A 16,408-nucleotide genomic window follows, 5' to 3' on the forward strand; every position below is an offset into this window, starting at 1 on the left:
ACCAGATGAATTGTAAGGAGCTGAGCCCCTGAGTAAACGTCTCTGATGCCAAGTAATTGGGACCCATCTTGGCAGTGGGAGGGGATAGGAGACTCATTTGTTTTAGGTTGGAATTCTAAGGGTGTCCAGTAACTAAATGGAGAAGGGCTGTAGATAGAGTGAAGGAGGAGAACCTGGGAACTGACCTGGATACTTTTTTTTTTTTTAAGACTTTATATTAAGTAATCTCTACCCAAAATGTAGGGCTTAAACTCACAACCCCGGGATCAAGAATTGCATGCCATTCTGACTAAGCCAGCAAGGCACCCCTGACCCGGATACTTTTATCTTTGGTTGTCCCTCTGCCCCTAAGGTTTTGGGCTTCCCCTCTAAGGTAACCTGCCTCTGGTCTGAGTTGAGAAGGTACTTCTGCTAGGAGTTAAAGCAGGGAAGCAGGCAGCTCAGTGGTGGTGGGCAGGGTCAAACACATCCTTAGAAGAAACGAGAATCAGAGAGAGAGAGAGAGGTGAAAAGCCTTCCTGTTTGCTCTTGCCAACCTGATTCCCCAAGATAAATGTCAGCCATCAGTCCACTGGAATATTTAGTCTCTTTTCTCCACTACCGTTGGCAACAGCTCTCAGATCATAAACTAACGAACAAAGGAGGAAATGATTCCAAGATGGTGCCACACAATTTGGAAAACCGATCCCAGACATTCCATCTCGTTTCAGCTGAGAGCCCTGGTCCCTGCTTCACTTACACACACATCCCGCGTGTGTCTACACTCCAGGGTGTGAGGGTGCGGCTGTCTGGAAACCATCATCTCACAACTGCCTCCTGCTTTCTCCCATGGTGCCCTTTCTCACTGTCCCACTTCCCCTACCATCACCGCTGGCCAGTACAGTGTCCCAGCCCTGGGCAGTGGACCCTGAATAACAGGTTTAATTTTTTCCATTGGAAAGAAGCCAAAAGATTCTGACCGCTGCTTTCTCAGTGTGGGTATCTCCCCCGCATGGAATCGCACTAACTCAAACATCTCCACGTGGGGTCGGGGTGGGGGGGGGGGGCTGGGAGGGGTGGGTAGTTGGAAACACCCAGATGACTAAGCAGTTTATCACTGTTTGCTCAGGTGATAAACAAGCCTGGAAGTTACCGCCTCCCTCCTCAGGAAAGCCCAAGCCCCTCAAGTTTCAAGTTCCCTTTCTGTCTTAAGGGATGCAACTCACACACTTCCTGAGTCCCACAATTAGCTGCATTTATCACCTCGCTATTGTCCTTTCTTGGAGGAGCAGAGTTTGAAAGGGAAAGGTGAGTCCGGCTCTGTCCCTGTTGCTTTCATAATGCCTGTTTCGTTCGCTGCCAGGGAGCCCAGGGCTGCAGCTTGTTCCCCTGCTGTGTCTAATATACTGGGAGTAGTTATCTCCTTGTTAGCCCTGTATCTCTGTCTCTGGTCCAGGGAAGGGATCCTGGGAAGTCCTCCCTCAGCCTCCTGGCTATGTGGGGGAGACATCTACCTTGCTTCTTTTCTGCTGCTTTGGCTGCCATGTCTTCTTCCTGAGTGCCTGTCTGAATTTATCATTCAGGACCGAGGAGGCTGCTCTGGCTTTAAGAAAAATGGCTCTCCCGGCACCAAGTGGATTCCTGCCCAGGGTGATGTCTGCAAAAGAGCAGAGGTGGAAGAATCTCACGGTGCCTTTTCAAGGGCCACCCGTGTCTTTCGGGACCAGCTGCTCTCCTGCCAGCTACAAGGTCCTGTGGATCTGATTTATTCTTTCATCATCAACAGATAAGTCTTAAAAGAACGGTTCAGAAAATCTGGAGGCCTGCAGAAATCGTTGCCAGCTCTGCTCTACTTACCGGCGCAGGGTAAAGATGGATTTGACAGGCAAGAGCCCGAAGACATATGGTATTTGTGCTGTGGGTTATGTGTCTGATGAGAGTTCTCAGCTGTCTGATTTCTTCCCACCAATTCTTTCGACAAAGGCCCATGTGCCTGTGCTACTGGCCTGGCAGAATTTTGAGGATCTCTGAGTCACTGCCAGATCCTTGAACAGGCCACCTCACCCAGCCTCCTGCCTTCTAAGCAGTGACAGTATTTAAGTCATCCCAAATAAAAGGGGGGATTTACTCTATTTTAAAAGATCCTCAGAGAAGGAATTAAATTTGGCTCATTTGGATGCATTCTGGGAGCAGCTATCAGGACATTATTTACATCAAGTTTAAATTCTTCAAGTGGAAGAAATACCTGGGACATTCTTAAAGCCTGAGGGTCAGGCAATTGCTAAGAATCAGCCTCAGTAACAGAGCTACAAAGTCCTCAATGGATAGAGGAGGCACTATGTAAATCCCGATGAATGAATCAAAAAATTTTTTTTTTTTAATCTGGAAAAACAGATTGGGAAAAACTTTTAGAAAGCCAATTTGTAAACACCTTAAGCAAACAGAAAACAGGGTAATCAACCACAGAGCACATAAATTAAAAAAAAAAAAACCTGCCAGATTAATCCAATATTATTTTGTGGCTGAGGGTCAGGTCCGGTGGTCAGGGAGAAAGCACTGTGTTTACTCTCTCCTGGCCTTTGCACAGCTTTGGATTCGCTCCCATATAACCCACCCTCAATAAACTGGGAAAACGTGGTCAGACCACAGAGCTATTGGGGGTGAGAGACCCTGGCAGCAGAGGCAAAAAAGATTGGGTAGCGGGGTCTCGTGCCAGCCCAGAGCGGTACCCAGCAGAGCTCAGAGGGACCTGTCGCTGGCCAGGAAGGTTAGAGCATCTCCATCAGTGACTTGGGTGATGGGCCAACATCTCCATCAACTCGGAGGAGAGGTGGTTAGCCACTGAGAAGATGTGGGACTTTCCCTTCAGCCCATTATGAATGGGGGAGAGATGAACCTGGGGACTTTGATGAATTGTAAAAGTGGCCAGGAGCAAGTGAAACAAGGAGGGTTGGATGTCATTGCTCTACGGGGCGTTGCAAGATAGTTTAGGATAATCGTTAGGAATATAGGCTTCAAATCAGACAAACCTAGATGCGAATCCTGCCAGTTGCCTTATGGTAGAAAAGCCATCAGACTTCCCAAGTCCAGGGCCTCGGCAAGCCCGTAAGGACTTCTGTGAGAATTAGAAGAGGGTGGCTGACCTGGAAAGTGGAAATGTGCCGGTTTCAGTTCCTCCCTGCCTCCTGGGCGGGGACAGACTCGTATAGGCATATGGGGGCTGCCCTCCCTACCTTATTTCAGGAACTTACCACTCTGGGCCTCAGTTTCCCTATCAGTAAAATGAAGATCATGGTAGAGATTTGAGGTGATTACATGAGATCATACAAACAGAGTGCTTAGCAAAGTGCTGGGCATACAGTTGGCCTTCAACAAATTGGAGCTAAAATAAAAAGGGGAGAGAAGATTGTGCTGTCCCCTCTCCCTACTGACCCTGAGTCTTGTGGGGTATACCTCTGGGGTGCAACTCATCAGAAACTTGTGTCCTCTTTGCCTTCTGGTCCGACAATGGAGGGAGGGCCACACAAGGCGGGAGGAGGAAGGGGCTGGTGGCCTTCCATATTTACCATATTCACCCAGGGGAGGATCACTTTTGGGGGGTGTAGTGAAGAGGAAAAACAGAACTAGGTAGGACATCTTCCCTTCCCCATTGTTTCTGAATCCCTGATCTTGTATGCACGGCCCAAGCCTGGATGAGAGGTTAGAGATCCCAGCTGGAGAACGCATTCTGGAGGAAAAGTGAGCAGGAGGTAATGGGGGTTCTTCTGGCTCTAAGACATCTTCTGTAAGACTGACTGCATGGGTTCTCAGCTGCTCCAGATTTCCTGGAGGCAGAAGGCCCCAGCACCAGCCTCTCTCCAAAGTCTCTCCAGCACTTTGGTTAATCAGGGTTTCGCAAGGCCTGGAGCTCAGAAGGTGGTCCCCAAACCCGCTGGGAGATCAACAGGCACTAAATGCCATTCCTGGTGAGTCGTAATGCCCTAAGACTGTGGGAAAAAATCAGCAAGCTAGAGGAGAGGAAGATGAAGAAGGGAAAACAGAGTCCTGGCACAGCAGGGTAAGTCGTGCAGGACAGGCTGTCTCTAGAGTGCACTTGGACCAGCTTGCCTGCTGTGCTGCTGCCTTGGGTGGCGCATCCAGGAGGAGTGTGAGACCAACCCTAGGCCAGAGCAATTGCACCTGCTCTGACAACTAAAAGTGTCAGTTAAAACGAATACCGAGTGAAATTCACATCAAGGCAAAAATGGTATCAGAGCCTCTGAGGGCAGGACTTGAGATGTCAGCGACCAGGAAGCAAGTGGATCCTGGAGAGAGCGCTGGTGCAGAGCAGAACAGAACCCCAACCCCGCCCCCCCACCCCCCACCCCCTCCCCCCAGCCCAGGACAGGCTCTGGAGAAGCAAGCAGGAGCGCTCCCCTCTGTAGCCACCAGAGGTCATTGGCTCCCGCTACCAGAGCTGCAGGCGGCTCCCGTCTGCCCGGCCTGTTCCTCGCCTTCCAGACCCAGCACAGCCAAGACATTCACTGTCTCTCTCGGGCCCAGGAGCCAACACCGACTGGGGGGTGGTGGGGAGGGGAGAGGACTCCTCACAGAACATCCTCCTTCACCCCCTGCCAGGGGAGGCCCGGAGCCAAGCCCTGGGCTCAGGTCCTCAGCTTTTGCTTTCAGGAAGCTTGTTCTGAGCAGACTGGGGATGCACACATGGCACGGTGTCCCTGGCTGCCTGTGGGTGCCCCAGCCTCTGCTCCCCACTGTCCTTCACACATGAAGAGCCCCAGGGAGCGTCTTCCCTCACAAGTGGCCTGGGAGCCAGGGTGTCACTCACTCTGCTCTTTTCTTCTCCACATGGAATCCTGGGCAGGCAGCCCTGCACCCCAAACACCTCCATCCAGAACACTGAGCACACTGTTTAAACCATCAAGAGCTGGAGACTTGACATGGACCTACAGCAGACTCAGGAAATTCTTTGTCCCAAACTAAATACTTTGTATTAAAACAAAAAACAAAAAACAAAAAACAAACTCTTCTGGTTCACAACATCACCATCCAGTCAGAGACCTTGGCTCTTTCCTGACATTCGGTCACTCACAGAGGTCTACCTGCTGGTCATTGTTGCTCGCCTGAACACTGATGAAAATCCCTACCACCAGTCTTTCCGTCCCAGCCTCTTCTCAGCCTCCACTCAGCTCCCGTGCAAATCTGACCCCGCCGTCCTGCTGTTCCAAAGGCTTGGCGGGCTCCCCGCTGTCCAGAGTCCAACCTCACAGCCCAGCCCCCCACAGCCCGCGCCCTGGGGAACCTTCCCCCACAGCCTGGTGGGGCTCTTACCGCTCCTTAAACACCCAGCTCTCAGCTTGGCTCCTGGCCTTTATGTGGGCTGGGCGGTTCCTTCTGTGGCGGTGCCCTCCTCCCTCCTCCGGGTGAATACTCCCCCATCTGCCCAGATCCAGATGAAATGTCCTCTTCTCTCTCAGAGCTGGCTGTTCCTTCCTAGGTGTTTGTGCCACATTTATCATGTCAAATGGCAAGGTCTCAGTTCTATGTTAATGTGGCCTGACCAGAAAATGGGCTACCTGAGGACAAGGACCTTGACCAAGTGTCCATGCTGCTCTGGAGTTACCTCAGTGACATATGCATTATTTGGCACTGAGGAAGGGCTCGGTGAATGGTCGATGAGTGAATTAATGTTCTCAGTGAAGGTTAAGTCACATAACACGATAAAACCAAACCAGTGCTCCGCCAGAACAAACGCTGGAGGTAAGTGGCAGCCTGCAGCTGTCTCCCTTCCTGGTGGAGGAGCCAGAGTGATTACAAAGGGGGAGGAGGGCGGCTTGTCGATCCCCACCCCCCATCCACTACTCCTCTCATTGTCTCTTGACACTCATATACTGAGCACTTGCCACTGCTGGCCAGGAGGCTATGGAAGATCGTACCTAACCTTCACCCCCAGTTTACAGAGGAGGAACCTGGGGTTTAGAAAGGTTGCCTCAGGGCATTCAATCAGCAAAGTGAAGGGCAGCAGTGGGGCTTGACTTCAAGCAGCTCTCAGGACAGTGCACCTGATCTTAGCACTGGCAGTGAGAAGTCCTGGGGTAGAGTCCCAGCTCCACCATCGTCCAGCTGTAATCTTGGACCATTCTCTTCATCAGTGTGGGCTGCTTCCTCATCTTGTCACCGAGCAGACATGAGGCTCTGGAGGCGTCTAATAAGTACCATGTGCAGTGCGAGCACAGAGGACGGTGACTACTAATCTTTGTGGCTCCTCCTCCCTTTCTCGGTCATGTCATTTGTTTCCTTCCCCAGCTGTCCTAGCCTGTATGTTCCTTCCCTAGACTCTAGGCCCTATTTCTGAGCACTTTTGGGACTTGACAAGGTCAGCTGAGTTTCTACACAAGGAGCTGTCCATTGTCCTTATCTTGATCATCTGGAAACCCAGTGAGCCTGCAGCACTCAAGTGTTTCAGTTCCTATGCCTCTGTGTCCTGGAAGGGACATGGTCCCCCCGGATGCTCTAACATTCTGGCCTGTTCCTCCCATCCTCTCATGACTGCCCTTTCCATTCCCTCCCTCTGGGGCTCATCACAGTAACCTCCATCTACTTCCCTTCCTCTACCTGCCTTTCCCCCCCTCACCCTCTGCCCCACTGCTCCCTTAACACCCAAACCTGCACCACTAGGGGTAAAAACCAGCCCCAGAATGCCCCCCTCATGTCTTGTGTGAGGGGCTGTATTTGTAAGTGGGGTCTAGGGAGGGACTTCTGTGGGATGCTATACCGACTCCTTGGTTCCCTTCTGATTAGGGTTTTCCTCGCAGTCAAGTGCGTCCTGGGACATGGGTGCAAACGCAGGCAGAGGCCATGGTACAAGGATGGGCTGAACTTGCCTCTTCCTTAATTTAAGGGAAAATAGCTTCCCCTTCTTGCCAGAGCACAAAGGTTTTTCCTTTTGATCATCCAGGACCATACTTCTCCCTTCCCAACTCTCATAATTGTGATAGGGACAACAGTCCCATGATGGGAGCCTGGCAGTCTGATTTCTCACCCAGAACTCAAAACATAGCTATTTATACCTATCGTTTCCTTTAGCATCAGAAAAATCGCATGAGGAGGGGGAAAGGAGCAGTTCTATTTCACAAGCTCCTTCATTCATTCACTCATTATTCATTCACTTAGCAAATATTTGCTGGGATGCTGGATTCCATGCTACACCACAGGAGGCCAGGGAGCTAAAGGTCCAGATGGAGGCAGGGGAGGATAAAGATGCAAATGAGCATAATAGACAACGAAGGCTCTTACAGCAGTAGCTTGAGTGCTAGTGGGAGCTTAGAGGAAGAAGCATAAAAGTCTGGGAAGGGGCGTCTGGGTGGCTCAGTCGGTTAAGCATCTGACTTCGACTCAGGTCCTGATCTTGTGGTTCATGAGTTCGAGCCCCGTGTCGGGCTCTGTGCTGACAGCTCAGAGCCTGGAGCCTCTTTCGGATTCTGTGTCTCCCTCTCTCTCTCTGCCTCTCCCCCACCCACGCTCTGTCTTTGTCTCTCTCAAAAAGAAACAAACATTAAAAAAAAAAAAGTTGGGGCGCCTGGGTGGCTCAGTCGGTTGAGCGGCCGACTTCGGCTCAGGTCACAATCTCGCGGTCCGTGAGTTCGAGCCCCGCGTCGGGCTCTGTGCTGACAGCTAGGAGCCTGGAGCCTGTTTCGGATTCTGTGTCTCCCTCTCTGACCCTCCCCCGTTCATGCTCTGTCTCTCTCTGTCTCAAAAATAAATAAACGTTAAAAAAAAGTTAAAAAAAAGTTAAAAAAAGAAAAGTCTGGGGAGACTTCATGGAGGAAGTGACACACATGCAGAGAGGTTGCTTCTGGTAAGGGAAACAGCACATGCCAGCACATGGAGGCACGTCTGAGGAGCTACAAATAGACTGGGACGCCTGGAATATGAAATGAAGGAGTTAAAAGTGTTGGCGGCAGCAGTTGGACAAGTGGGAAATGCCAGATCATATGTCCACCTCCGAAGAGGTTAAGCCTCTGCTCTGTAGGCAAACAACTGAGAGACCCTGGAGAGTTGTGAGCAGGGCAGGGGCATGATGTACTCAGGTGGGGGGTGTGGACGGCAGACTGGGGAAGGGCACGGTGAGGGGTAGGGAGACCAGGCAGAGGCCGCCGCAAGAATCCCAAGAATCTGGGTGATCAGAGGGTAAGTTGGGTCACCTGGAGGGTCTGCAGCACTTCGGATCTCTGAGATTTCCCCAAGCGGGAGCCCGGAGAAGACTCCCTACGTCCTCTGGGAGCCATTAATATGGAGCCGTGGTCTTGCCCCCACTTCATGGCAACACCAGGCAAGAACCGATAAGCCAGCCTCGTTTCTCCCAAGGCACTCAGCCAGGGCCTCTCAGCTCTTCCCCCTCTGCAGAGAGTGCTGGGAACGACTTCCACACCACTCCTACTCCCCAAACCTCCACTGCTCCAGGGGGACACAGACCTCATTCTAAGCATCCAGAGGGGCCCTGCCTGAGGAAGGAGAGGGACACCCTCCCCCACCTCACTGTCGGGCACACGCAGGAGGCCAGGGAGCCTGCTGATTTTTCTTTTGCTCTGGCTCATTTTCCTTCTGGAGCAGCGGGCTCATCTCCTGCATTTTTAATAGCTGAGCGTATTTAGCATTCAGCACACACGTGTGGGTTGATAAGGCCCAAAGAGAAGGCAACAAGCCATGCAGGGAGGAAAGTCTCCTCCCTGCTCCCGCCCACATCAACGGGTTTGCAGGTTTCAGTTCCCTATGGCTCCCTTCCTGGACTAGGATAGCCGAAGTGACAGCAGGTGGGAAAGTCAGACTGGCTGACTTAGTCCCTATGCGGGGCTAGTCCCCTGGCTGAGTAGGAAATCAGAAGTAAAGGCTGAAATGTTCATTTTAGCTCAAAAGGGCTGAATAGCCATAAATCCCTTTTGACTTCCACCTAGAGACAGAATCATCTTGTGCCCCTCCCTCCACCTTTATGGGCTCCATGGACACCTGGATGGCAAGACCACTGGCAGGGTATTCTCTGGCCTGACCCCCTGCAGGACCATGCACCAGTGGGGAGGGGCTCTGACTGGGGGCTGGGGGGGCGGGGAGCGGGGCGGGGAGTGCTGCTGGGCAGACCCGCACGGGACAAATTTGGTAGCACAAGGATGCCCTCTCTGTTTCTCCCTTTCTTCTAACGCGGAATTATTTTTTAACCTCCCCATCCACAGAAGGGAGCAAATAACAAACCCACGGGCCATTTCACCTTGCATGAGATGCCAGGAGGTCAGCCTCAACTCAGGAGTGGCGTTTTTATTTCCATACATGGGAGTTTGAGCTACTTGGAAAAGGGCGCCCCTAACCTGATGTTAAGTCTAATCTGAAGGCCACAGTCCACCACCTGCACCCAAGACTTATGCTTTTCTGACCTCTAGGGGCTGCTACAGAGCTCCTCTGGGGCAGGGGAGTCTCTGCACGGCCCGACTGGGACCTCCAGGCCGGTTCCCACCTCACACCTAATAGCGGCAGGCTAATGTGGGAGAAGAGCAAATGTTCCTTCCACCCTAGAATCTATCAGTTCCAGCGGGGAGCATAACATCCCAGAGACGCCAGGAGCCACATTCATACACCTGTGAATCAAAGAACCAGAGGGGCTTACCAAGGGTCACCTGGCCAAGGTGTCCAGGTTTGTGCGGTCCGACACAGCAGCCACTAGCCATTTGTGGCTATTGAGCATTTAAAAAAGTGGTTGAGGAACTGAATTTTGAATTTTATGTAATTTGAATAAGTTTGATTCAGTTATTAGAAAATGTTTAGGGGCACCTGGGTGGTTAAGTGTCCGACTTCGGTTCACATCATGATCTTGTGGGCTTGAGACCTGTGTCGGACTCCACACTGTCAGCACAGAGCCCGCTTCAGATCCTCTGTCTCCCTCTCTCTCTCTGCCCCTTCCCCACTTGCATGCTGTCTCTCTCTCTAAGATAAATAAACATAAGAAAGAAAGAAAGAAAGAAAGAAAGAAAGAAAGAAAGAAAGAAAGAAAGAAAGAAAGAAAATGTTTAAGTGTGTCTGGAACAACTTGGGTTTGCGAATTCATTTTATGATCTCTAGTTGTTTATGAAACCTAAAAATGGATAAAATATTTCTGATGAAAATTTGGTGTCCAAATTGACGGGTGCTGTAGGTGTAAAACACACAGGATTTCGAAGACTTGGTAGAACAAAAAAACAAAAATTATCTCGCTGATTATACGTTGAAATTATAAGATGGTGGATATATTAGGAAAAAAGTAAAAATTATCTCACTGATTATATGTTGGAATTATAAGATAGTGGATATATTAGGGAAAAAACCAGAAAATTATCTCACTGATTTATGTTGAAATTATAAGATAGTGGGTATATTGGGTTAAATAAACTATATTATTAAAAATTGTTTCCTTTCCCTTTTTCCAACGTGGCTGCTAGAAAATTTACATTTCCACGCGTGTCACACATTACATTTCCATTGGATGGCACCAGCCCAAACACGTGTAGATAAAAGGTTAACTGTCCCAAGAATAGAAATCTTACAATCCTTTTCAACGGTCAGATCAATTTCACTCAATTCGACAAATATTTACTGACAAGGGGACCATGTTTGTGGAGCGTGAGGCCCCACCATGCAGGAGATTCCGCAATTACTTCTGAGCAGAAGGAATGACACGAGGTCTCACCTGTGGCAGACCATGGACAGAGTCATGGGAAAGGTAAAAATGAAGGGTACTGGGAATTAAAAGGGAGATGCCAGCATACCAGTGGCCTGCAAGGAGGGAATGCGTGAACGGCAGGTAGAGGAAGGTGGCCAGTGGGACAGGCAGTGAGGGCAGTGGGGGATTTGGACCAGGAAAGAGGGCCAGGATGCTGTGGGAAGAATCTCGACTTTGCAGTCCCTGCCTCCTCAGGGCCGTCTTCCCCGGGGCCCCCGACTCTCCTCGGCCCTGCCCTCGGCCCCTGCTTCTCTCAAGCCACGTACCTTCCCCAGAGGGTGCATCTGTACCTACGGTCTCAAGGCCTGTGTCTCCACTGATGACTGTCAAAGCTCCATTCCCAGCCCACACCTCTCTCCTGACCTCTGGGTCCGAACGTGCAATGCCACCAACCGAACATCTCTATGTGGACCTTCCTCGGATACAGGGATGCCTAGTTTTACTGCATTTCCCTTTGTTGAACTTTGCACAAACTGTGCTTTTTTTTTTTTTTTTTTTACAAACTGAGGCTGTGTGGCAACGCTGCAGTGAACAAGGCCATTGGCACCATTTTTCCAATGGCACATGTTTACTTCATGCCTCTGGGTCACATTTTGGTAATTCTTGCAATATTTCAATCTTTTCATTATTATTATATTTGTTGTCAGCGATCTTTGATGTTACTATTGTAATAATTGTTTTGGGGTGCCACGAACCACCATACGAGATCGCAAACTAGGTGATAAACACGTGCATTGATTGGTCCACTGACCAGCTGTTCCCTGTCTCTCTCCCTCTCCTTGGGACTCCCTATTCCCTGAAACACGACAATTATTGAAATCAAGGGACACCTGGGGGGCTAAGTTGTTTAGGCATCTGACTCTTTGTTTCAGCTCAGGTCATGATCTCACGGTTTGTGAGATCGAGCCCCACATTGGGCTCTGTGCTGACAGTGCGGAGCCTGCTTGGGATTCTCTCTCTCTTTCTCTCCCTCTCTCTCTGCTCCTCCTGCATGCTCTCTCTTGCTCTCAAAAATAAATAAATAAACTTAAAAAAAAAATATCGAAATCAGGCCAGTGAATAACCCTACAATAGCCTGTAAGTGTTCAAGGGAAAAAAAAGTCACACGTCTTTCACTTGAAACCAAAAGCTAGAAACGATTAAACTTAGTGAGGAAGGCCTGTGGAAAGCCAAGACAGGCCAAAAGCTAGGCCCCTCGCACCACACAGTTAGCCAAGTTGTGAACGCAAAGGAAAAGTTCTTGAAGGAAATTAAAAGTGCTACTCCAGTGAACACGTGAATGATGAGAAAGCAAAACAGCCTTACTGCTGCTAAGGAGAAAGTTTGAGTGGTCTTGGACAGAAGATCAAACCAGCCACGACATTCCTTTAAGCAAAGCCTAATCCAGAGCAAGGCCCAACTCTCTTCAATTCTATGTAGGCTGAGAGAGGCGAGGAAGTGACAGAAAAAAACACTTGAAGTTAGCAGAGGTTGGTTCATGAGGTTTAAGGAATCTCCATAACACAAAAGTGCAGGGTGAAGCAGAAGGTGCTGATGTAGAAGCTGGAGTAACTCTCCAGAAGATCTAGCTGAGATCATTAATGAAGGTGGCTACACTAAACAACAGATTTTCAGTGCAGGTGAAGCAGCCTTCTCCTGGAAGAAGATGCCATCTGGGACTTTCATAGCGAGAGGGACGTCAATGCCCGGCTTTAAAGCTTTGAAGGACTGGCTGACTCTCCTGTTAAGGCAGCTGGTGACTTTAAGTTAAAGCTAATGCTCATTTATGATTCCGAAAATCCTAGCGTCCTTAAGAATCACACTAAATCTACTCTGCCTGTGCTCTCTAAACAATACAACAAAACCTGGACGACGGCACTCTGTTTACAACATAGTTTTCTGAGTATTTGAAGCCCACTGTTGAGACCTACTACTCAGAAAAGATGCCTTCCAAAATATGACTGCTTATTTAAAAAAATTTTTTTAATGTTTATTTATTTTTGAGAGAGAGAGAGAGAGAGACAGAGGACAGGTGGGGGAGGGGCAGAAAGAGAGAGAGAGAGACAAACACAGAATCTGAAGCAGGTTCCAGGCTCCAAGCTGTCAGCACAGAGCCTGACGCAGGCTCAAACTCATGGACTGTGAGATCATGACCAGAGCTGAAGTCGGATGCTTAACCGACTGAGCGCCCCAGGTGCCCCAGAATAGGATTGCTTATTGACAATGAATCTGGTCACCCCAGAGCTCTGATGTAGGTACAATGAGGTTCATGTTGTTCTTATGCCTGCTAACACAACATACATTCTGTAGCCTATGGATCAAGGAATCATTGTGTCTTTCAGGTCTTATTATTTAAGAAATAGACTTCATAAGGCTATAGCTGCCACAGATTGTAATTCCTCTGATGGATCTAGGCAAAGTTAACTGAAAACCATTTGGAAAGAATTCACTATTAAGTGAATTAAGAGGGGTTCGAGACTGTAGTGCAGGAAGTAACTGCAGACAGGTGGAAACAGCAGAACTAGGATGGGGCTGCATGGCCACGATCTCATGATGGAACTTTAATGGATGAGGAGTTGCTTCTGATGCATGAGCAGAGAAAGTGGTTTCCTGAGATGGAATCTACTCCTGGGGAAGATGCCCAGAAAATAGTTGAAATGATGACAGAGGATTTAGAATATTGTATAAACTGGGGCGGCTTGAGTGGCTCAGTCGGTTTAGCATCCAACTTCAGCTCAGGTCATGATCTCACAGTTCATGAGTTCAAGCCACGCATTGGGCTTGCTGCTGTCAGCACAGAGCCTGCTTCGGATCCTCTGTCCCCCCTCTCTCTGCCCCACCCCTGCTCACGCTGTCTCTCTCACACAAATAAATAAACGTTAAAAAAAAGAGAACATTACATAAATTTAGTGGCAGGGTTTGAGAGGGCTGATTCCAATTCTGAAGTGGGTAAAATGCTATCAAACAGCATGGGAAGCTGCAGAGAAATCGTTCTTGAAGAATCCACCAATGTGGTAAACTTTGTTTGTTGTTGTCGTACTTTAAAAATTGCCACATGGCACAAAAACAGACACTCAGATCAACGGAACAGAATAGAGAACCCCGAAATGGATGCACAAACATATGGCCAACCAATCTTTGACAAAGCAGGAAAGAATATCCAATGGAATAAAGACAGTCTCTTCAGCAAGTGGTGCTGGGAAAACTGGACAGCAACATGCAGAAGAATGAACCTGGACCACTTTCTTACACCAGACACAAAAATAAACTAAAAATGGATGGAAGGAAGCCATCAAATCCTAGAGGCAAAAACTCTTTGACCCCGGCCATGGCAACTTCTTACTCAACACGTCTGCAGAAGCAAGGGAAGCAAAAGCAAAAATGAGCTATTGGGACCTCATCAAAATAAAAAGCTTCTGCACAGCAAAGGAAACAATCAGCAAAACTAAAAGGCAACTGACAGAATGGGAGAAGATATTTGCAAACAACATATCAGATAAAGGGTTAGTATCCAAAATCTATAAAGAACTTACCAAACTCAACACCCAAAAAACAAATAATCCAGTGAAGAAATGGGCCAAAGACAAGAATAGACACTTTTCCAAAGGAGACATCCAGATGGCCAACTGACACATGAAAAAATGCTCAACATCACTCATCATCAGGGAAATACAAATCAAAACCACAATGAGATACCACCTCACACCTGTCAGAATGGCTAACATTAACAACTCAGGCAACAACAGATGTTGGCGAGGATGCAGAGAAAGAGGATCTCTTTTGCATTGTTGGTGGGAATGCAAGCTGGTGCAGCCACTCTGGAAAACAGTGTGGAGGGTCCTCAAAAAATTAAAAATAGAACTATCCTGCGACCCAGCAATTGCACTACTAGGTTATTTACCCAAGGGATACAGGTGTGCTGTTTCGAAGGGGCACATGCACCCCCATGTTTATAGTAGTACTATCAACAACAGCCAAAGTCTGGAAAGAGCCCAAATGTCCACTGATGGATGAATGGATACAGAAGATGTGGTATATACATATATATACACAATGGGGTATTACTCGGCAATCAAAAAGAATGCAATCTTGCCATTTGCAACTACGTGGATGGGACTGGAGGGTATTATGCTAAGCGAAATTAGTCAGAGAAAGACAAATATCATATGTCTTCACTCATATGAGGACTTTAAGAGACAAAACAGATGAACATAAGGGAAAGGAAATAAAAACAATATAAAAACAGGGAGGGGGACAAAGCAGAAGAGACTCATAAATATGGAGAACAAACTGAGGGTTACTGAAGGGGTTGTGGGAGGGGGGTGTGCTAAATGGGCAAGGGGCACTAAGGAATCTACTCCTGAAATCATTGTTGCACTATATGCTAATTTGGATGCAAATTTAAAAAAATTAAATTAAATTAAAAAAAAAATTGCCAGTCACCCAACCTTCAGTAACCATCAACTCGAGGCAAGACCCTCCACCAGCAGAAAGATTATGTCTCATTGAAAGCTCAGATTGAAAAAAAAAAAGAAAGCTCAGATGATGATTAGCACATTTTATAGCAATAAAGTATTTTTAAATTAAGGTGTATACATTGTTTTCTTTAGACACAATACTATTACACACTTCACAGACTACAGTGAAGTGTGTACATAACTTTTATATGCATTGGGAAACCAAAAAATTCATGTGACTTGCTTTATCGTGATATTTGCTTCATTGTGGCAGGACCCGAGCCTTCAATATGTTTGAGGTATGCCTGTACTTCATACTCCAATGACTTCCCAGTTTAATTCATCCTCTTCTCCCCACCCTAAACTCTGGCCCTTTCTATCCTCCTCTTGAGAAAGTGACAGGACCGGTCAACATCCAGTTGTCCAAGTCTGGACCAGTCTTCTCTTGCATTGCAAGCTGTGTGTGCAATGAACACTAGAGTCCTGTGGCCTGTTCCTCCCTAGTATTTGTCCCCGCTGGCTCCTTCTGCACATGCCCACGACTGCTGCCTGGGTACAGGACGTCACCACAGCTCACCTGAATTATGCAAAAACACCCTCACTGCTTCCTGAGTGGCCCCTCAAGCCATCCTTTACACTGGGGGGGGGCAGCTCAAAGCTGCTCCTTTAACAGCCCCATGGGGCTTTCAGGATGGACTCCCAGTCACCACACTTAGCACACCCAGTGGAACTTTCTAATATGGCCCTGCTCGCCTCTCCCCGCATGCAAATACGATTGCACATTCTGGTCCCTTTGCCTGGGACCCTCTTCCCACACTCAAAATGTTAAAAACAATTGTGTTAAAATATATATAAAATTTACCATTGTAATCCACTTTTCTTTGTCTATATTATTCCTACTTATCCCTCAAATTCAGCTCATGTGTGACCCCTTCTGAAAAACCTTTTCTGAGTTCTCAGGCTGAGGTAGGTGCCTGTCTTTTGTGCTACAAATATCTTGGCTCTTATCCCATTGCATTCTGTGTTAGCTTATGTCTCTTTTTACAGACTCCCTAAGAGAGTCTGTGTCTTATTTAATCTTGCATCCCCAAGGCTTCAGTGTACGGTTGTACAGGTTATGCACTACACTAGGATGTCTGATTGAGGAAGTAGGTGATGAAGACCATCAGCCAATTGTGCACTCTAGGACGGAGCTGTATCCAGGCCTTTTTCTATCTTGCACAGGTATGCCATAGGAGACATTGGGGGCCCT

At 48.3% G+C, this 16,408-nt stretch overlaps 1 protein-coding gene across 10 annotated transcripts in view; it reads right to left on the reverse strand.

The window, feature by feature from the left end:
• The window catches only part of ATXN7L1 (ataxin 7 like 1), a 245,975-nt gene that overhangs the window by 36,990 nt on the left and 192,577 nt on the right, over nt 1–16,408 (reverse strand). The window contains exon 1 of one of the 10 annotated variants that reach the window (XM_027071692.2): nt 4,805–7,732. The exons of the other annotated variants lie outside the window; for them this stretch is intronic. The gene's annotated coding sequence lies outside the window, so the exon portion shown is untranslated. Of the gene's footprint in view, nt 1–4,804; nt 7,733–16,408 lie in introns of those variants that run through there. 10 annotated transcript variants of the gene reach the window in all.

This window comes from Acinonyx jubatus, chromosome A2, assembly GCF_027475565.1.
Source record: "Acinonyx jubatus isolate Ajub_Pintada_27869175 chromosome A2, VMU_Ajub_asm_v1.0, whole genome shotgun sequence".
NCBI lineage: Eukaryota > Metazoa > Chordata > Mammalia > Carnivora > Felidae > Acinonyx > Acinonyx jubatus.